The sequence below is a fragment of the Sarcophilus harrisii genome, chromosome 5 (genome assembly GCF_902635505.1).
Source record: "Sarcophilus harrisii chromosome 5, mSarHar1.11, whole genome shotgun sequence".
NCBI lineage: Eukaryota > Metazoa > Chordata > Mammalia > Dasyuromorphia > Dasyuridae > Sarcophilus > Sarcophilus harrisii.
In genome coordinates, this window is record NC_045430.1 from 15893285 (window position 1) to 15916319 (window position 23035).

Here is a 23035-nt window from a genome sequence, read left to right on the forward strand (position 1 = left end):
CTTGAAATACATCTTGCCATAGTGCCTCTTCTTCAGATCCTCCTCATCCTTCAAGGATTGGTTTACATGCCATTTCCTCTATGGTTCCAATATTGGGAAGTGGTCTCTCTCGTCTCAGATCTTTCCTATCCCTCCTCTCCATGGTCTGCTTTGTGCATATTCATGGACCACACACGGAGTAAGGCCTTAATAAATGATGGTTGCTTGATTGATTTAAAGTACTATGGGAAATCAGCTATGATTATGTTAATATTACTTTTTTTTCTTTTCCTTTACTTTTTAAAAGTTTTTTATTTTCAAAAGTTAATTAGTTTTCAACATTCATCCTTGCAAAAGCTTGTTTTCCTCCCTTCTCCCCATCCCCTCTCCCAGTCTGCAAGTAATCCAGTATCTGTAAAACATGTGCAATTCGACATATTCCCACAATTATCGTGCTGCACAAGAAAAATCAGATCAAAAAGAAAAAAAATGAGAAAGAAAACAAAAAGAAAGCAAACATATGTTAATATTACTCATGTCCCTGTCAAATCCAATGGAAGGCTCTAAAATCCCTGAGGCAAGGACCATATCTTGCTCATTTTTGCATTCCCCTCAGCAAGAAACCTGATGCCTTTGTATGCAATATGTGATTAATAAATCATGGTCACAGAATATGAGACATTCTCACCCATCTCTCCCAATCTATACAACTTGTACACCCAACACACGGCCATCCAGACTCTGTTTAACGACCCTTTTCTGGCTATCTCTTCAGGAGGTCCCTTCCACACTGGGACAGTTGATTATTGGGAAGATTTTTCTGACATCTAAATTGTAGCTTCAATCCATTGGTCCTGATTCTGGGCCCTTCAGATGAATCCCTCCTACACTTGATGATCTTCCAGATACTTGAAGATGGTCATCATATACTACCTTGAGTTTACTCTTCTCCAATTCACCATGCCAGATTCCTTCATTTGATTCAGTTAAATGAACAAGAGAATGGATGGATGCCTCGTTCTGTTTTGTCTCTCTCCGAACTTTCTAGTTCTCAGGACTATCAAAATTAACAAGAGGAAATGAACTCTTTCCCTTGGGTTGACTTCAGCACTTAGTGTAGTGCCTGGCACATAGGAAGCACTTGATAAATGTTTAGTTGATAAACATTATTTCCATTCTCCCCAGGGAAAGAAAGGAAGTTCAGAAAACACCCCCAACACATAAACACACAATAATGAGGGACAATGGAGCTGTCCAGCAGCTGCCAAAGAAAACACACATGAATAGGGGAAGGAAGAAGGATGTGGCTAAGGAGTGATGCAGAATATTGGACTTGAAGTCATAAAGAGCTGAGTTCAAATGACACTTCAGATATTTATTAGCAGTGTGATCCTGCTCAAGTCATTTAGCTTTTCTCTGCCTCAATTTCCTTATCTAGAAAATGGGGGGATTGGATTCAGAGCCCTCTAAGGTCTCTTCCATCCCTGAATCTCTGATCCAAAGGAAGTTCAGAAAACAGCCCCCCACACACATAAACACACAATAATGAGGGACAATGGAGCTGTCTAGCATCTGCCAAAGAAAACACACATGAATAGGGGAAGGAAGAAGGATGTGGCTAAGGAGTGCAGAACTGATACAGAATACTGGACTTGGAGTCATAAAGGGCTGAGTTCAAATGATACTTCAGATATTTATTAACTGTGTGAACCTGCTCAAGTCATTTAGCTTTTCTGTGCCTCAGTTTCCTTATCTAGAAAATGGGGGGATTGGATTCCATCCCTGAATCTCTGATCCTAAGTCACATACCTCATAATAATGAGGAGGGGGGGTTGCAATGAGTGACCTTCCACTGCTAAATCTATAATTCTATGATCTTTCCCTTGACAGGATCTCAGAAGCCACCCTGCTCAATTGAACCCAAACAGAGATCCCCTCCTGCAAGATCATGGTTAAGTGGTTATCTAGTTTCTTTATGGAGAGTGCCAGACACAGGGTACTCACTACCTCCCAAGCTAACAACCTGTTCTATTCTTGGCTGGCTCTCTTGTTAGTGAGATTTTTTTTTTCTGTCATCCCCAAGCCAAGGTGCTTTCCTGTAAATTTTTTTGTTGTTGTTGTGGCAACAGAGTTCGGTCCACTAAGAAGCCAGAGGCATTCCTGGATGTGAGTCACTCTCCCTCCCACCAGGGCATCTAAGTCATACCTGAGTCCTGGACCACCTGGCCTTGGCTGTGTTTACCCATCTGTCCATTGTGTAGTGTTCCCTCCGCTCATTGGCGGCAGATGTTTGTCCTCCCCTTAGGAGAGTCTCAGCAAGTAACGAGGCTCAAGAATCAATATTAACAACAACATATGTTAATTATTATTCTGGTGGAGCAGAAGCTGACTATTGAGACTAAACAGAGGAGACATGGAAGAACCATATCTCCCCCAACCCGAAATACCCCATCCAACCATAGTAAAAGGATAGCTCCACCTTGGAAGTTGATTTTCCCTGGGATATTTTCTCCAACCATGCCCAAAAGGCAACCATTTGATCCAGCAATACTGCCATCAGATCTGTATCCCAAGGAGATTATAAAAAGGGAAAAGGATCCACGTGTACAAAGTCTTTTTTTTTATTATTATTATAGCTTTTTATTTACAAGTTATATGCATGGGTTATTTTACAGCATTGACAATTGCAAAATCTTTTGTTCCAGCTTTTCCCCTCCTTCCCCCCACTCCTTCCCCCAGATGGCAGGTTGACCAATACATGTTAAATATGTTAAAGTATAAATCAAATACAATATATGTATACGTGTCCATACAGTTATTTTGCTGCACAAAAAGAATCGGACTTTGAAATAGTGTACAATTAGCCTGTGAAGGAAATAAAAAATGCGGGTGGACAAAAATAGAGGGATTGGGAATTCTGTGTAATGGTTCATAGTCATCTCCCAGAGTTCTTTCCCTGGGTGTAGCTGGTTCAATTCATTGCTGCTTTATTGGAACTGATTACAGAGTCTTTATAGCAGCTTTTTTTGTGGTGGTAAAATATTTGAAATGAGGGAAATGGCTGAACAAATTGTGGTATATGAATGTCATGGAATCCAATTGTCCTATAAGAAATTTAGAGATAATTTAGAGAAATTTAGTAGATATTGTAAGATTAATTAATTAATTAAGCAGACTTCAGAAAGCCTGAAAAGTTTTACATGAACCGATGCCGAGTGAAGCAAGCAGAACCAGAACCAAAACATTGGCCACAGTAGTAGCAACTCTGTGTGATGATCAAGCTTGAATAATTTAGCTCTTCTCAGCAACACAATGATCCAAGACAATTATAAAGGACGCATGATGGAAAATGATATCTACTTCTACTCTGAATGCAGATGAAACTGTATTTTTTTCATTTGCTTTATCTTTCTCCTGTTTTTTTTTCCCTTTTTTTGGTTTGTTTCTTCTTTCACAACAGTGAGTAATATGAAAACATGGTTTACATGATTGCACATATAAAACCTATATCACATTGCTTTCTTTTTTTAGGATGAGGGGAGGGAAAGGAGAGAAGGAGAAAAATTTGGAACCAAAAATCTTGTTAAAAACATCCTTTACATATAATTGGAAAAATACTGGGTTTTTTTTTTCAAAAGAAAAAAAAGATATTTTCTCTCCTACTGCCTGGCCCCAGACTAGACTGTGCTTCATAATCCACCTAACCATCTACCCTAGCTGTCTTCTTGGCATTGTACCCTAGGAACCAGACCTCCAGAATCGAGCCATTCTTCCTAGGAACATCTGCCTTGAGACTTAGCAAGCCCATCATGAAGTCCAGCATGTCTGGCTAACTCAAAGGCAGACTGTACTTCCTATCTCATCCAGCTATCTTCCCTAAACATCTTCATCCCCTACCCACTTGATGCCATTCCCCTTTTCTTTGTATTACCAGTGCTTAGTAAAACATTTGTCACATTCTTTTTTGGCACCAAATCTGTGATTTTATTGTTATAAAGCATCCTACATGTTCCCTATTTTTAAAAATGCATTTATTTATCTGCTATTTCCTAGCAGTAAAGGGGAAGTTCCTGGGGTGTAGGAATTATACTTTGTTTTAAATTTCCAGATTTCTCTCAGTAGCTGTAAAGAACACTGTATACAGTGGGTGCCTAATGGATGTCTGTGGAATTGAATTGTCAGTATAGAGAAAATCATCACAAATATTATGACCTGCTTTTATAATGCCTTAAAATTTACAAAGCATTTTTTTTTCCTAATCCAAGTAAGTCTCATATTTATCAAGCAGATTTAGGCTAGACACTAAGACGATGCTGGACTACAAAAGAAAATGAAACTACCCCTGCCTTCATGGAGTTTACATTCTTCTAAGAGAAAACAAAATATATGGGCAGCTAGATAGTGCAGTGGATAGAGCACCAGCCCTGAAATCAGGAGGACCTGAGTTCAAATTTGATCTCAGACACTTAACATTTCCTAGCTTTGTGACCCTGGGCAAGTCATTTAACTCCAACTGCCTCCATAAAAAATAATAATAATAATAATGAAAAACTTAAAAATAGAGAAAACAATATATATGCAGATAAATCCACTTTTTTCTGGGACATAATTGCTTTTATTGGCATATTTTTTCAGCACAGGTTGGCACCTACTTCTCCATGTCTAGTCTCAGATAATTCCTGGGGCAGTGAGATATTAAGTGACTCACCCAGGGTCCCACAGAGAGTTGGGACTTAAGTCCAGGTTTTCCTTGATCTCAGGTCAGGTCACTTTGCTAACTCCCTCTCAAGATAATGTGAACTAAATGCCACATAAACATGAAGTAATTTTGGGAAGAGAACACATTAATCATTGTTCTTATAGAATAATTGGTCTAATTGAGGGGTGTAACTGAGACCCAGAACTAGAATACAAGCTCTTCCGACTTCAAGAGCGTGGTTCTTGCTGCCAGAATCCAGATTCTCTCTGTGTCAAGTCAAGGAGCATGACTGAGAAGAGGCAAGCCAAATGTCAAAATACAGACTCAAATGTGTGCCCATGGGAGAAGGAGCATCCTTTTTCCTGCTGCTCAATGAGCACGTACCAGATGGCTGCAAGCGAAGGAAGGGGCATCCCCAAAACCAGGGAACGTGCTCCAAAGCCATTACCAGCTGAAGCTCTGGAGCTCCAGATTTATCATGGGTCGGCCTTCATAAAAACTTACTTTGTAGTTTTGCTGGGAGATGTCCCCATAGTCTTTCTTACTAAGTTTAATAAATTGGCTTCTCTCTGGGTTTGGCTCTGATCTGAATTGGGTTAATGGATTCCAGACATGAACTACATTGGTGGAATTTTCAAGAACAGAAAGCGAGATCAGGGGTAGGAAGCGGGTAGAAGTGGGACACTGGTGGAAGGGTCTGGTGCAGTGAAAACTGAGCCCTGGGTGTTCCTGGCCCCTGCAGCTTTGGGTGTTGTATTTGTTAATGGTCAAGTCCAGTGCTGTGTACAAAAAGGCCACCCTCCCTGCTGATGGAGGGAAGCTATGATTAGAGTAATCCAAAACTCGGGATAAAGACCAGTCCATGCCTGTTTGATTTGGAAATACTTCTGGATTTCTTCCAGAAGATTTCCTTTCCTCAGTAGACTTGACTAAGTCTGATTGTGGGAGGGGACCTGATAACATTGTATATGGAAGAGTAGGAACAAGGCTTAGAACATGTAACATAATGGCCAGGAGGGGTCCTAGAACATGGAATGTCAGTTAATAGAGAGCTTAGAATAGAGCATGTCAGAGGTAGGGGATGCTTAGAACAGGGCTTGTCAGAGGCAGCTAGATGATCCAGGGGAGAGAGTACCAGTTCTGAAGTCAGGAGGATGTGAGAGAAAAAGAAAGAAAGAAAGAAAGAAAGAAAGAAAGAAAGAAAGAAAGAAAGAAAGAAAGAAAGAAAAAGAAAGGAAGGAGAAAGGAAGGAAGGAAGGAAAGAAAGAAAGAAAGAGAGAGAAAGAAAGAAAAAGAAAGGAGGGAGGGAGGGAGGAAGGAAGGAAGGAAAGAAAGAAAGAAAGAAAGAAAGAAAGAAAGAAAGAAAGAAAGAAAGAAAGAAAGAAAAAGAAAGGGGGGAGGGAAGGAGGAAGGAAGGAAGGAAGGAAAGAAAGAAAGAAAGAAAGAAAGAAAGAAAGAAAGAAAGAAAGAAAGAGAAAGAAAGAAAGAAAAAGAAAGGAGGAGGGAGGGAGGAAGGAAGGAAGGAAGGAAAGAAAGAGAGAGAGAGAAAAAAAGAAAGGATGGAGGAAGTAAGGGAGGAAGGAAGGAAGGAAGGAAGAAAAGAAGGAAAGAAAGAAAATAGAAAGAAAGCTTGCCAAAGAAATGCCAAGCTGAGGAGTCTGCCTGTAGACATCTCTCACCCACATAGATCCATGTGCCCAAGAAATATATTTAAGTCCCCTGGCACTCAGAAACCTCAGGACCTCTTCACTCAGGGGTACAGCAATTGGGAACACAGTGCACCTGGATTGTGAATCAGGGATATGACATCAAGTCTTATTTCTCCAGTGTTTTAGGCATCTATATAGCCAAGGATTGGGCTTGGAGTCAGGAAAATCTGAGTTTAAATTCAACTTCAAGGTGCTTACTCAGTGCATGACCCTGGGGAAGACACCTTAGTTTCCTCTCTTACAAATGAGATATGTCTGCAGCTCCAGAGCTAGGGGCCTCTGATTTCTATTAGCTCCAGACATTTAGTTTTTGGTTCCCTCAAGGAGCACTTTTCCTGAGCTCCCCTGGGACAGGCTCTGAGCTCCCCCTCCCTGTTCCTTCTCAAGGGGCAGCCTTTCTCCCTTTAGCCAAGTCCCCCAGCTTCCACTTCCTCGAAGTTCCACCTCCCCCCACCTCCAGCTTTCCTTGAGCACAGCCTGTCCCTCCCTGCACATGTCTGTGGAGGAATGTTCTCAGGCTGTTTAGTGTACAAGGTGTGACTAAGTAGAAGCAGCAAGCCTTAGTCAGAATCACAGAATGTCTCCATTCAGAGAGACCTCAGCAATTACCCAGAATCCCATGTTTCCAATCTGGGGGCTGTCTCTGAAGTTATCTCCCTCGGGTACCATCAGTCACCAAGCCCTGGTGATTCTGTGTATGTCATCTCTCTCCCATCCATCCTTGCCTCTCCAAGCAAGTATTTATCTAGCACCTGCTGCATACCAGGTATAGAGAACAAAAACAAAGCAATCTCTACTCTTGACAGCTCACATTTTATCTGGAAGGCTATAGGGAGGAAAAGCAATATACAAGATCAAGACAAAGTCAATTAGGGGAAGTAAGGACAGGGCACCTGTTGGATGACAAGGGCAAGAAGATAGCAGTCTTCTATGAGACTTTCCTTCCTTCCTTCCTTTTTCCTTCCTTCCTTCCTTCCTTCCTTCCTTCCTTCCTTCCTTTTTCCTTCCTTCCTTTTTCCTTCCTTCCTTCCTTCCTTCCTTCTTTTTTTCTTCCTTCCTTCCTTTCTTCCTTCCTTCCTTCCTTTTTTTTTTCTTCCTTCCTTCCTTTCTTCCTTCCTTCCTTCCTTCCTTTTTCCTTCCTTCCTTCCTTTCTTGAAATTAGGATTAAGTGACTGCCCAGGGTCACACAGCTAGTAGGTGTTAAGTGTCTGATACAGATTCGAACTCAGGTTCTTCTGACTTCAGGGCTGGTGCTCTATCCACTGCACCACCAAGCTGCCCCTTTCTATGAGATTTCTGTTGCAATTATGCAGGAGGGTTCTGACAGAGAAGGAAACAAAGGTCTTTCAGGTGTGCAAAAGGGAGTTTGGAATTGCTGAATCATTTTAAATTCTCAAACCTAGTTTTCCTGGGGGTTGGGGCTATGGGCTTAACACTAACCTCTAGGAAAATCTGGAAAGATTTCATGTGGAAAAAAATATGGCACTTGGGCAGAGTTTTGAAGGAAATAAAGAATTCCAAGAGACCATGGTGAGGAATGAGTAAATTCCTGGCCTGAGGAGGGAGTGGGGAATGTCAAAAGCATGGAGGTGGGAAATAAACTGATAAGTGTTAAAAAAAAAAAAAAATCAGGAAAAACAGCTTGGCTGGATTATGGTATGCGGAAAAGGAAATAATGGGCAATAAGATTGTAACTGATTGTGAATCATTTTAAAAGTAATTTACTGGGCAGCTAGTTGGCTCAGTGAATAGAGCACCAGCCCTGAAATCAGGAGGACTGAAGTTCAAATTTGGTCTCAGACACTTCCTGGCTGTGTGACCCTGGGCAAGTCACTTAACCCCAATTGCCTCAAGGGGAAAAAAAAGTCATTTATACCTAGAGGCAATAGAAAGATATTGGAGTTTAGAATGGGTGGAATAGATTATGAAAGCCAGTCTTAGATGCATATGTCTGATTTCGGCCCCATACCATGAGATGATTCAGAGTCCCATACTATGTGATGACAGAAAGTCTTCCAATTTGCTATTAAACCAAAGGGACTGATGACTCAGAGGCTGCTGGGTGGGAATGAAGTAGGTTGCTCTCTCTTTTCCTTTGCAATTTTGAAAAAGCAGTTCTCTCCCCAAAAACAAGTGGGAAAATGACTGCCCCCCCTCTCCCCCAAAACAGTGGCAGTTTTGAACATACGGCTGCTTCTGTCTCACCGACTTAAGTGATCAAGAAATCAATACGCTCTGGCAGATGGTCCTGTAAAAAACGATGAGCGGCTGGTTTCAGAAAAGTCAGGGAAGACTTACATGGCCTAATTCTGAGTGAAGAGAGCAGAACCAGGAGAATGTGATACACAGAAATGGGTAGATTGGATGATGACCCACCATGATGGACTTAGTTCTTCTCAAGTCAAGACAATTCCAATAGAGTTCAGATGGAAAATGCCATCCGAATCAAGAGAACGATCCGAGATTATGGATGTGGAGCGACTTTCTTGCCATTAGACTGGAAATTGAGTTTTAAAAAAGAGCCCAGGAACAACCCTGACTCTCTGACCATCTTTACATACCACTGTGTCATAAACTCCAGGGGCATTATCTTCATCCTTGCTAGGATAATTCCCCCTCGAGTTGTCTCCCTGTATCCTCTCCGCGACCTTCTTATCTTGACCCCTATCCTGTCAGAAGGCCTGGATTCTAATCTTGTCTTAGTGATCTTTAGCAAATCTTTTCTTCTCTCTAGGTCTCAGTGAACCAAGTGAGGATCTTGGACTGCATGGTCTTTCAAGTCTCTTCCCTGTTGAATATTGCAGGATTCTATGATTTTCTCTAAATTTCTGGAAAGTTTAGGTCAAGGAAATGAGCTAAAGGTCAATAGCAAGGAAAAGAAAGAGTAGGGGGTTGCGGAAGGATAACAAACTCACCGGAAGAGAATTTCTCTGTCAACTTTTCTCCCTCCGGGGAACAATAATAACTAGAAAGGACCTTGGGAGATCATCGAGTAAAGCATTCCTGAAGCTTACTTTCCAAGAAACCCTAGTATGACACAGGATTCCTAGTATTCCAAGAAGCCACGGTATTCCCAGTTCTGTGAGAAGATGTCAATACCAGTGATCTTTACTCTTCGAAAATCTTAAATATAGCATCTCCTCCATCAGAAAGGCTTGCGATACACAGCAGTTGGGGAAGGAGTGCCAGCCATGTGACTTGATTTCCTTTATTCTGCTCTTTCCCTCCCCAACCCCATCTTCTATTCCTCCCATCTTTAGTCTTGGAAGATCACAGATGTATCCACCCTTTTGCAGAAGGGAAAAAGATGGGAGAGAGGCAAGAGTATTGAGCCTCAAGTCAGGAGACCCAATTTGTTCTCCTAATCTTGCCACTAACTGGCTGTGTGAGTTCAGATAAATGACCTCTTCCCTAATTTGACTCCTTCATTAAAAATATTAATGCTTTGGTAATTTCTTTTGTTTTTACATCTCCTCCTTCCTCCAGTCTTAGCTTTTCTCACTTTATAACAAAGAAGAAAAAAGAATGAAAACAATTCAGCAAAATTAATCAACATATTAAAAAAAATCTGATGTTGTATGCAGTATTCCACACTCATAGTCCCTCATCTTTAAAAAGAAAATGGGGGGGGCAGTTAGGAGGTGCAGTGGATAGTGCACCAGCCCTGAAGTCAGGAGGACCTGAGTTCAAATTTGGCCTCAGACACTTCCTCACTGTGTGACCCTGGGCAAGTCACTTAACCCCAATTGCCTCAGGGGGAAAAAAGGGGGAACATCCCTCCTCTTCTTTGGACCTAAACTTGGTCATTTGCAACTCCTTTTACAAATGCATAAATGGAGACTCAGAAACTTAAGTGACTTGCAGGCCAACAGTAGGATTTGAACCTACATATTTTCTGATTCCATCTGTCCCATGGGAGTTCAGAAAGGTAGAATTGGGAGTGGGGTGCTATTCTTTACTGTCATTTCTTTTAAGCCAGCATTTACAATTTCCTTTCATACATATTTCAATTTACCAAGTATTTCCTGATTGGATTAGTTTGGGAAAGATTTCCTCATTTTATAAAACAGAAAAAATGAAACCTAGAGAGTAGAAGTGACTTGTCTAAGGTCATATAGCTAATTAGTGTCAGGGCTTGACCTGGAACCCAAGGTTCCTAATCTGAAACCCACCATTCTTGCCTCCATATCACCTCCTTCTCTACCACAAAAGGGAAGGAAGAAGCAATCGCAATCATTAACCAAGTGCTTACTGCATGTCTGGTATAGCAACAAAATAAAAAGTGAAATGAGTCCCACCTTCAAGGACCTTCCATTATATCCAGAGAGACAACACGCTTATGTTGCATAATATGTACAAAATAAATGGATGGTGGTTGGGGAGAAAGGACACCAGCAGCTAAAAGGGATCAAAAAGGCTCTCCATGGAAAGCGGCAGATGGATTAGATCTTGAAAGACATCAAGGATTCTGAGATGCTGAGATGAGGAGGGGACCAATGACATCACTCGTGACATCTTGATGTGAGTGTAAATTGGATTTAAGTGACTCAGAAGTGTACAAAGTTGTCAGTCTCACTTTCTCCTCCAGAGTCATGAAAACCCAAGAGAATGACAAAAATCAGGATGATTGCAATGACCTGGGATGCAGTGGGTGAGCTCGGCGTGCTCAATGGCTGGCCAAGCTCCCAGGATTCCACAGTGCCTCCTTCTTTGGTCACAGGAACGAATTGTTCCCTTGGGTCCATTCCACCAGAGGAGAGAGATAGGGTGCATTTGAGGCTAGGGGAGAGTAAAGTCACAGATATAGGAAATAATAAAGGGTGAAGTGTGCAGACCAGTGTGAATAAGGTGAAAAAGAGTCTGAAAGGTACTTAAAGATATCAGTAGAAAAAAGACATTCTTGGGAAATGGAGGGAAGGAGGAAAGGATTATAAAGAAGAGAAAAGGAGAAAGGGAGGGGGAGGAAGGGAGGATTGAAAAGGAGAGAGGGAGAGGAGACAGAGATAGGATTGTTGATGGATTTAATGGTCCAAGTTCCAGGCTAGCATGACAGAGAAGGTGTAGTAACCAGATCTCTATGCAGACAGCCCAGAGCTGATCAGAGCTTTCCCTAGGAGATCCAGTAGCATGACTCTCCCTCCCCTTCCCCCACCCCAGCCAGCCAGGAATGATGAAGAGGAGATAAAAGGAAGGAAAGGAGGTATCATCTGAGTGTACCCAGACAGGTGGGCGATACCAGTCAAGTCTCGTTCTTAATTAAAAGAAATTTCTTAAAGGCTTATTATGTACCAAGCAGGTGCAGTGGATAGAGCTGTGTGATCTTAGGTAAGTCACTTAACCCCATCTGCCTCAATTTCCTCACGTGTAAAATGAGCTGAGAAGGAAATAGGAACCTAGGCAAGTCACTTTACCCTCTTTGCCTCAGTTTCCTCATCTGTAAAATGAGTTAGAGAAGCAAATGGCAAACCAGTGTCTTTGCCAAGAAAACCCCAAATGGAGTCATGAAGAGTCAACAGGACTGAAATGACTGAATAACAAGCATGTACCAAGCACTATGCTAAACATTGGGAACACAAAGAAAAGGGGAAACTGTCTCATCCCTCAGTGAACTTATATTTAATGAATTAAGTGTATATAAGAAAGACCCAGATAAAATGAGCTGGAGGGGCAGAGCCAAGATGATAGAGTAAAGGCAGGGACTGGCCCAACCTCTCCCCCAAATTGCTCCAAATTCCTTTAAATAACGACTCTAGACAAACTTTAGAGCATCAGAACCCCCCCCCCCAAAGATGGAGTAGAACATTTTCCAGCTGAAGACAAGGGCCATCAGGAAAGGTCTATGGCACCAAGGTGGGCATCCAGGGTGCAGTTCTGGAACAGGCCTGGACCCGATCTCAGGCTAGCAAAGCAGGAACTGGCCTTGGGATCTCTGAGTCAGCACTAATACTGATGACTTGCAGACCTGTCAGCCCAGAGACTTCAAAGATGACTTGGAAGGTCAGAAGAAGAGGTTTGTCAGCAAGACCGGGGTGAACAGTAGAGGTGGTGGCAACTATTGAGGAAGAATTCTGTTTCTTCAGCATGCTAGATTGTTGTTTTTTTTAATATAAATCACTTAGTAAACTTTATTTTTTTAATTATTGTTTTTTTTTATTTACAAGTTATATGCATGGGTAATTTTACAGCATTGACAATTGAACCTTTTGTTCCAATTTTTCCCCTCCTTCTCCCCATTCCTTCCCCCAGAAAGCAGGTTGACCAATACATGTTAAATATGTTAAAGTATAAATCAAATGCAAAATAAGTATACATGTCCAAACAGTTATTATGCTGCACAAAAAGCATCAGACTTTGACACAGTGCACAATTAGCCTGTGAAGGAAATCAAAAATGCAGGTGGACAAAAATAGAGGGATTGGGAATTCTATGTAGTGGTTCATAGTCATCTCCCAGAGTTCTTTCCCTGGGTGTAGCTGGTTCAGTTCATTACTACTCCATTGGAACTGATTTGGTTCATCTCATTGTTGAAGAGGGCCATGTCCAGCAGAATTGATCCTCATATAGTAATGTTGTTGAAGTATATAATGATCTCCTGGCCCTGCTCTTTTCATTCAGCATCAGTTCATGTAGGTCTCTCCAGGCCTTTCTGAAATCTTCCCGCTGGTCATTTCTTACCGAACAATAATATTCCATAACATTCCTATACCACAATTTATTCAGCCATTCTCCAATTGATGGGCAGCCACTCAGTTTCCAGTTTCTAGCCACTACAAAAAGGGCTGCCACAAACATTCGTGCACATACAGGTCCCTTTCCCTTCTTTAAAATCTCTTTGGGATATAAGCCCAGTAGTAACACTGCTGGATCAAAGGGTATGCACAGTTTGATAACTTTTTGAGCATAGTTCCACATCGCTCTCCAGAATGGCTGGATGTGTTCACAATTCCACCAACAATGTATCAGTGTCCCTGTTTTCCCACATCCCCTCCAGCATTCATCATTATCTTTCCCTAGCACACCAGATTTTATAACTACAAAGTTGGGAGGACATTCTTAACAGTTTCATGTTAGGATCCCTGGAAAAAGTCACACAAAATCCCTGAAGCTTGGGACATACACCCTCCTTCCTGGAAACAGAGCCCTACTTTAACAAAGGGTTAAAATCCAAGTAATAGGTTAGAGAAATGAGCAGACAACATAAAAAGTTTCTGATCATAGAAAGTTACTATGGTGACAAGGAAGATCAAAACACACTCAAAAGAAGGCAATAAAGTCAAAGCTCCTACATCCAAAGCAAAACCACAGACATGAAAAAATATGGGGGGGGGGGAATGAATGAAATATCTCATTGGAAAAACAACTGACTTGGAAATTGATTCAAGTTTAAAAATTATTGGTCTTCCTGAATGTCATGATTAAAGAAAAGCCTAGATATCATCCTTCAAAAGTTTGTCAAGGAAAACTGTCCTGATAATCTAGAACCAGAAGGTAAAATAGAAATTGAATGAATCCATTGATCACCTTCTGAAAGATATCCCAAAATGAAAACTCTCAGGAATGTTATAGCCAAATTCCCAGACTCCCAGATTAAGGAGAAAATATTGCAAGCATTCAGAAAGAAACAATTCAACTATAGTGGAACCACAATTAGGATAACACAAGATTTAGCAGCTTCTACATTAAAGGACCGGAGAGCTTGGAATATGATATTCTGGAGAGCAATGGACCTAGGATTACAACCAAGAATTGCCTACCCAGCAAAACTGAGTATAATTCTTTAAAATTTATTTTAATAAAGCTTTTTATTTTCAAAACACATGCGTGGATAATTTGACAACATTGACCCTTGCGTTTCAGATTTTCTCCCCCCCACCCCAGATGACAAGCAATTCAATATATGTTAAATATGTTAAACTATATGTTAAATCCAATATGTATAAACATATTTATACAATTCTCTTGCTGCACAAGAAAAATCAGATAAAAAAAGAAAGTAAATGAAGGAGAAAACAAAATGCAAGTGAATAACAAGAAAAAGAGTGAGAATGTTGTGTTCCCATTTAGTTCCCACAGTCCTCTCTCTGGGTGTAGCTGGCTCTCTTCATCACAAGATCATTGAAACTGGCCTCAGTCATATCATTGTTGGAAAGAGTCACATTCATCAGAATTGATCATCCTATGATATTTATATTGTCGCGTACAATAATCTCCTGGTTCTTCTCATTTCACTCAGCATCAGTTCACGTCAGTCTCTCCAGGACTCTTTAAAATCATACTGCTTGTCGTTTCTTACTGAATAATAATATTTCATAACATTTTTATACCATAACTTATTCAGTCATTCCCCCACTGATGGGCATCCAAAAAACTGAGTATAATCTTAAAAGGGTGGAAATCCAGTGAAATAGAGGATTCTTAAGCATTTATGATGACCAGACCAGAGCTGAATAGAAAATTTGATTTTCAAATACAGGACTCAAGTGAAGCGTAAGAAAGCAATCAGGAAAGTGATATTATAAGGGACTTAATAAGGTTTATCTGTTTATATTCTTACATGGGAGGATGATAGTTCTAACTCATTAGAACATTGTCATTATTATGGCAGTTAGAAGTCTATTATATATAGACAGAGGACATGGGTATGAGATGAAGAGTGTGATAATCAGGAGACCAGGCAAAATAATTCAATTAAAACTTCAATTTTTATTGATCAGGACCATACCTTAAATGCTTATAGATTTATAGCTTATAGCTTTATAGGTTTGAAACAAAGTACACTCTATTAAAATTCTCATAACCTAACAAAATCTATTATGATGTAAATGATTAAATCCCTTAAACCCCAAATCTTGGTTATTTAGAGATGTAAATAGTTGAGATGCAGTGTAAAATGTATTATTCCATTATCTAAGGTACCCTTCTTCCAAATTCTTTTAGTCTCCTTGTGGACATTCTTTCCTGCTCTAAATTCAAAGGTTTACCTTTAGTCTGTTGAGTAGTGTTTGCATTTTGTTTCACTCACTAGAATCCCAATTTATAATATAACCAAGCACATCTCCGCTATTAAAAAAGAAAAGAGAGATTGGTGAGCCAAGTTACGAGAAGATTTAAGACCTGGAACGCATTCTTACCTCCTGGCCCTCTACCGATAATACCTTTAAAAGATGAAAGCAAGGGGTGAGGGGAAAAATGTAATAGGAGAAAAGGCAAGGGAGAAGTGGAAGAGCATAAATTATATGCTACAAAAAGAAGCAAGAAAGAGCTTTTATACTAGAGAGCTAGAGGGGGAATAGAGAATTGACTTAAAAAGGAAATAACATACATACTCAATATGTGATTAGAAATCCATCTTACTCTGAAGGAAAGTAGGAGAGGATTGGAGTATGGGAAGAGGGTAGGGTGATAAAAAAGACATTGGGAGAGGGAGTGGTCAGTAATAAAATACTTTGAGGAAGGACAGGGTGAAAGGAAAGAGAATAGAATAAATGGGGGGAATATAGTTAGCAATAGTAATTATAAAAAGAATTTTGAAGCAAGTTTCTCTGATAAGACCTGAGTTCTCAAACATAGAGGGAACTGAGTCAAATTTATAAAAAATAAAAGCCTTGTCTCAATTGATAAATGATCAAAAGAATACCACTACTAAGCATGAATCCCAAAAGAGATTTGGGAAAAAAGTAAAAAGGCCAATGTGTTAAAAAATATTTATAGTAGTTCTCAGGGCAAAAAATTGAAAATTGAGGGGATACCCATTAATTGGGGAATGACTGAATAAATTGTGATTAGGATGGAATATTATTGTTCTATGGGAAATGATGAGCAGGATGCTCTCAGAAAAGCTTGGAAAGTCCTCCATGAATTCAAGCAAAGTGAAATGTACTATGGTCAAAGTAATAGCAATGGTCTGGGATGATTAGCTATAAATGACTTTGCTATTTCCAGCAATACAATGATTCATGACTACTCTGAAGGACTCATGATGAAAAGTCCTATCCATACCCAGAGAAGGAACTGATTGTCTCTGAATATACATTAAAGCATTCTCTGTCTCTGTCTCTGTCTGTCTGTCTCTGTCTTTCTTTCTCTCTGTCTCTGTCTCTCTCTCCTTCCCTTCCCTCCTCTTTCACACACACACTTTTTTTCTAGGTTGCTTTTAGAGTAGGTGATCAATGTTTTCTTTTACAATATATGACTTTTATGGAAATGTTTTGCATAATTTCACATGTGGTTTCTTAATAAGGGTTGGGGGTGGGAATAAGGAAGAAAATGTGGAACTTCAATGTTTTAAAAACAAATGTAAAAATTGTTTAAAATATAACTGGGGGAGATATTTAATTAACTAATTAATTAAAAAATAAAATGAACTGAAGAAGGAAATGGCAAACCAAAAAAGATAGATTTAGAGTAAATAGAGAGGAAGGCTCTGGTAGCTGAAAGAAGAGGAGTCTGGGAGAAAGAAAGCATTTAAGCTGGGTCGAAGGAAGTTAAGGAAGAATTCCTATTTTTAAGGATCGGAGGACAGAAGAGGCGTACTCCAGGCCTTGGGGAAAGACAATGTAAAGGCATGGAAATGAGAATTGGAGCCTGCAGTGCAAGAATCAAACTGACCAGTGTTGCTGCACCCTAGAGTGCATGGACTACAAAGATAGGAAGGGGCAATTATGAAAGTCTTTAAGTGAGAAACAGAGTATTTTATATTTGATCCTGGAGATAATTTAAGATCACTTTGGCAGCTGAATGGAGGATGGATTACAGCAGGGAGTGACTTGAAGCAGTGAGATTAATTAAGAAGCTATTACAGTAGCCCAGGTAAGAAGGGACGAGAATCTGCCCTAGGATGCAGCTACCAGCAAAGTGGAGAGGAGAGGCAAATGAGAGCCGCAGTGGCGGTAGAAATGACATGGAAAGAAGTTAAGACCAAGAAATTTATAATGTGGATGAAACCAGTTGAGTTAATCTGCAGAAGACCAGGCTGCTTCATAAATGACCAGAACTGGGGTCACTATCACCCCCTCATTTTTAACAACTCATGGAAAGATCAAGTCTGCTCTTCTCCCAAACCTTACGTGCTCGTGAACCAGCTTTGATCCTAGAGAGTCAGTCTGGTATAGGGCTAGCTCATTGGACGTGGAGTCGGGAAGACCCAGAAGTCCATCTTTTCCTGTCTACCTTTGACCTTGCTTCTATGATACATGAATCACAAACTGAGCACAACTGCCTCCATCTTGGTGAAGTAATCACAACTGCCTCCATCTTATTGAAATAAGCACAGCTGCTTCCATCTTGGTGAACACAACTCCCTCCATCTTGTGTTAAGCATTAGCTCACATATTAAAGGACCTATTGCCATTCTGGCCATGACCCCTCTGCAAGAACATCCTATGTGTCAACATCTATGCTGGGAGACTTCCTGATTTAATTTATTAATCTAATTAATTCCTAAAGATTTCCTAATTTCAGGCTGGGTCATTCAGGTCAAGGTATCTTATCAAATCAGCCTTCCAACATCCCGTCCCAATCCAATCTCCTTTTGGCTGAAATCTCCCTTCTCCTTTGTGGCTTAAGGCATATATAAGGTGCACGTTGCCCTTTTGTTCCTTTGGGGAGTCTCCATCCTTGTCAATGGATGCAATAAACTTCAAGACGTTTGACACTGGTTCTCTTTATTCCTGCATCAACCACCAAATATCTATATAATAAGGAAAGTGGGATCTATAGACACGGAATCCCTTTCTTTTCTAAATCTATGACCTTTATGTGATGATGCTATGAAGTAGACGTTGCACATATGACTAAGAAATCTAAGAAACTGAAGCTTGTAACCCTAGAACTGAAAGCTTCTTCGATCTTGGGCTAAACATCTCATTTTACACATGAGGAAACTGAGGCACAGAGTGGCCAAAGGATCACATATCTTAAACTGGAATGAACTTTAGAAGGCACCTGATCCAACTCCCTCATTTGACAACGGTGGCAGAGACAGGACAAGTGATTTGCCCAGTCTGTCAGGAACAGAACACAAAGAAGGACACAGGTCTCCTGCTCCCCCACTGGGGAGCACCTCTTAAGTCCTAGCCCAATCCCCGTATCTAGGAGATGTTTCACAGGGGAAGTTCACAAAATGAGCCTTACGGCAAGGCAGAGTAGTCACCTGCTTATAGGGTGTGAGAAATATATTTGGAGAAGCATAGAATTGGTTCTTGCCCAAAATATCCCCCCTCCACTCTCTCCACCCCTGCCCCCAACTGGACTCACTGTCACTGTGCTGGAAATTTCCCCTAACTCCCTCTCACTCTTTACATTAAGGCACTGAAGCTTTACCCACTCCAGACCCCTCAAATGCCACAGGGAGGGGTTGACATTTACAGCCCCAGTCAGACATGAACATCTACCATAGTACCCAGCACATAGTAGGAGCTTAATAGATATCTATTGCCTAACTGAAGACCTGAGGATTAATTCAGTTTGGAGAGCTCATGGTATGGTAGAGAAGGTTGAGAGATCCTAGTTAGGGAGTATTAACCGCAAGGAGTGAGTTGGCAAGTACTTCTAAGATAAGGAAATTTGAAGGTCAGGGAGGCTGACATTTGTCCATGGCCACAGGGTCATTCATTTAGGTCTGGGTCCTCAGAAATCATCTACCCCGTTTTACAGATAGGAAACTGAGGCTGGGAGCTGCTCAAAGTCATATGAATAATAACTGGGATCTTAACATCAAAGAAGAAAGCTTAGAGGTCATCTAATTCAATTCCCAAATTTTATCATTTGAAACTGAGGCCCAAGGGAAGCTGGGTATGTTAGCCATCATACCTAAACAATTTAATCCAACAAGCATTTAGTAAGTACCTACCACATGCCAGGTACTATGCTCAAGGATGCAAAAGCAAAAATAAAACAGTTCCTGCCCTCAAGGCGCTTATATTTTATCCCAGGAAGTAAGTGATAGAATTTGAACCCAACCTTTGACTCTTTCCACACTACCATGCTCTCATTAACACAGTTAATAAATTTCCAAATCAAAATTTTCATCTATTTTCTCACTCTGTGTTCTACTCTACTATCTCTTCAAAAGGGTTACAAGAACTCCAAAGGACAAAATTCTCTTCACTTTTGTGGCTTAGAAATAAAGGGGGATGGTGGCTTAGAGAAGGGGAGGGGGTGTTGAAAAGGGAAAATCAAAATAGCAACCCACTCCGTCCTGAGAAATGCCCCTCTCCTGCACTGGCTCGTTTCCTGTCGTCCTTCTGACCTAGAATCCAGTGTTTTCTTTCCCCTTCTATAAATACCTTCCTCCCAGTCTCCCAAGCTCTTTCCAGCCTTGCCACTAAGCCCATCCTCCTTCTTCCCTCCTCCATGCTTAGCAAGTGCCCTCCTCTGCTATTAATAGTGGGGAAAGGGTTGGGGCAAATGATGATGTCCATTCTAAGCCTCTTCTTCAAGCTGGTTGGATGATCTCTAGAGTGTTTGGTGATAGGGAAAAGTTCCACTGGACTGTGAGCTCCTTGAGAAGAGGGAGCACAAAATAGGTACTTAAAAATGTTTGTTGACTGGCTGTGAGTGGTCATACTTTCTATTTCACCTACGTGACAAACCCCTCTTCACCTCCTTTTTCCCCAAGGCCAAGTGTGTGCTAAGTCCTGTTGATTCTACTTGTTTTAATGAGGGTCCTAGAGAGGCCACATGGGCCGGCAGAAATCCAGCTGGTCTGAGCTAGAATGACAGCTTCAAGTGCTAGTTCTCACCCATCACTCTTTGTGACCCTGCAAATCATTTTACTTTTTTTGTACCTTAGTTTCCTCATCTTCAAAATAAGGAAGCTGTATTTCATGGCCTTTAATGTTCCTTTCAGCTCTAAAATCTGTGGTCCTCCATATTGTCTGTGTGACAACAAAAGGGTAAATCATTTAACTTTAAGGGCAACTGTTTAAGTCTCTACATTTCAGAACCAGTGTTGGATCTGCTGTGGAAGGTGCACCTGGTGCTCCCTACACAGGTTCAGTAGATAATGATGATGATAAGGAGAAAAGGGACAAGGGAGAGAAGGAAGAAGAGGAGGGAAAAAAAGGAAAGGAGGAGGAGGAAAAGAAGGAGGAGAAAGGAAGAGGAGAAAGAGAAATGAGGGTGCACCTGATGCTCCCTATACAGATTCAGTAGATGATGATGATGATGATGATAAGGAGAAAAGAGAGAAGGAAAAGGAAAAAGAAGAGAAGGAAGAAAAAGGAAAGGAGGAAAAGGAGGAAGAGGAAGATGAGAAAGAAGAGAAAGAGGAGGAAAAGAAGGAGGAGAAAGGAAGAGGAGGAAGAGAAATAAGGGTGCACCTGGTACTCTCTACACAGGTTCAGTAGATAATGATGATGACAAAGAGAAAAGGGAGAAGGGAAAAAAGGAAGAAGAGGAGGAAGAAAAAAGAAAGGAGGAGGAGGAGGAGGAGGAGGAAAAGAAGGAGGGGAAAGGAGGAGGAGAAAGGAGGAGGAGAAAGAGAAATAAGGGTGCACCTGATGCTCTCTACACAGATTCAGTAGATAATGATGATGATAAGGAGAAAAGGGAGAAGGAAAAGGAGAAAGAAGAGGAAGAGGAGGATGAGAAAAAAGAAGGAAAAGGAGGAAAAATGAGAAAAAGAGAGATAAAGACAGGAGAAGAGGAAGAGAAGGAAGAGGAGAAGGAGAAGGAAAAGCAGGAGCGAAGAAGAGGAGAAGGATGTGGTATCTGAGTGGAAGATGATCTGAAGCAGGGAGAGACTTGAAACAGAATGAATCATAGATGAACTGGATATGAATGTTAGCAGAGAGTTCCTACAACTGAACAAGGAGTGAAGAAACCTTGGGTCCTTCCCATATTTGGAGTTTATGAACACATCTTCTCCCCCTACTATCAGGCCTGTTCCTCCAGAGACAGGACAAGCCCTTATTCATCTGTAAATCTCTCGGGCACATTGGAGGTCAGTAAATGTCAATGGAACAGAATGGCTCCATGATGATGAAGCAGTGAGATATGAGGCTCCCTGACGGTGTTCGATCCACCCTCGCTTACCCCACTAATAAAGGATGGCCTTATTTCAGTGGGCCTGGGGAGGGGGAAGGTAGGAGGATGGACAAACACTGCCCATCAATTTTCTCCATCCCTTCCCAGTCTCCTTCCAGTTCCTCCCCCATCTCCTCCAGCCTGTTTTGATATATTGTCTCCTCACCCTAGAGACTTGTTGCATTGCAATGGGTGAGCCTCTGCCTCTCAGGTTTTTCCAGGACACAGGTGCAGTAGATATTAATGATGCGAAGGAGAAAAGGGAGAAGGAAAAGGACAAAGAAGAGGAAGAAGAAGGAAAGGAGGAGGAAGAGAAATAAATGTTGCTTTTTGCAGAGGCCATTTGTCTAAGATATTTGTGAATTCTAGAGAGGATCCTCACTAATGCCTGAGAATGACCCATCAGCGTCTCTGCTTTCTAGAGGTCTCAATCTGCTTCTTTGTAAAATGGGCAGTTTGGAACAGATGTCTTCCTTGAGACTATGATTCGAAATCACTTCCATTCTTCCTTCCTCAGTTTCCCATCACGGTAAAACATGGGGGTTGGACGAACTGGCCTCTAAGGTCCTTCCAGCTGTGGATTTGTGATTTTTTCTTTCCACAGAGAAGCTGTCCTCTTTTAAGATGCAAATCTCCTCAGAAGATTTAACACCTTGTCAGCACCAGTCACTAACACCTTGGTGTAAATTATTTTATTGGTCCTTTTCCAATGGAAATTTTGAGGTTGAAGAGGGTAGGAGAAAGGTAAGACAATCAGAGAATAATAATAGCTTACATAATTCTTTAAGCTTTAAGCAGCTTTTTCCTCTACTGTGTTATGGGGGAATAGGGAAAATACCATTTTTACAGATGAGGAAACTGAGGTTCATAAAAGGTTCATACATTACAAGAATGTAAAGCTAGAGCTGGAACTTGAGTCCAGTATTCTTGACCTCAGGATTTTCCTATTGCCTCCTTCTGCATGCATTTTGGAGTCAGGACCTCGGATAGCAAGTCCTCTTCCTCCCATTTTATAGTTGATAAACTGAGACTTAAGAGAGGTACAATGCCATGAGCTCTTTCAATAAACTATACTGCCTCAGAAAGCCTAGGCAGGGGTCCTCAAACTTTTTAAATAGGGGGCCAGTTCACTGTCCTTCAGACTGTTGGAGGGCCGGACTATAGTAAAAACAAAAACAGTGTTTTGTGGGCTTTTAAATAAAGAAACTTCATAGCCCTGGGTGAGGGCTCAGCTGCTGCATCTGGCCCACGGGCCGTAGTTTGAGGACCCCTGGGCCTAGAGGATAAATTCAAGATTCTAGTACCACAGATTTAGAACTAGAAGGGGCCACAGTGACTACCTAGTCTAACCCCCTCCCTCATTTTACAGATGGGGAAACTGAGGCTGAGAGTTGAGATATTTAGGTTCATACTATGAGAGATCTCAAAGTAGAAAGGATCTCAGTTATTAATCCTATCCTCCAGAGAGGTGGAAAATGGGCTAGATTTGAATTTAATGAACCTGTGTAACTTTTCTCCCTCCTCCTCCCTAAAATGAAAAGGTTGGGGTTTATAAGAGGCCTCTCAGCTTCAGTTCTGTGATTCACGATCATGAATCATACCTAACATACTCAGCTGTGTC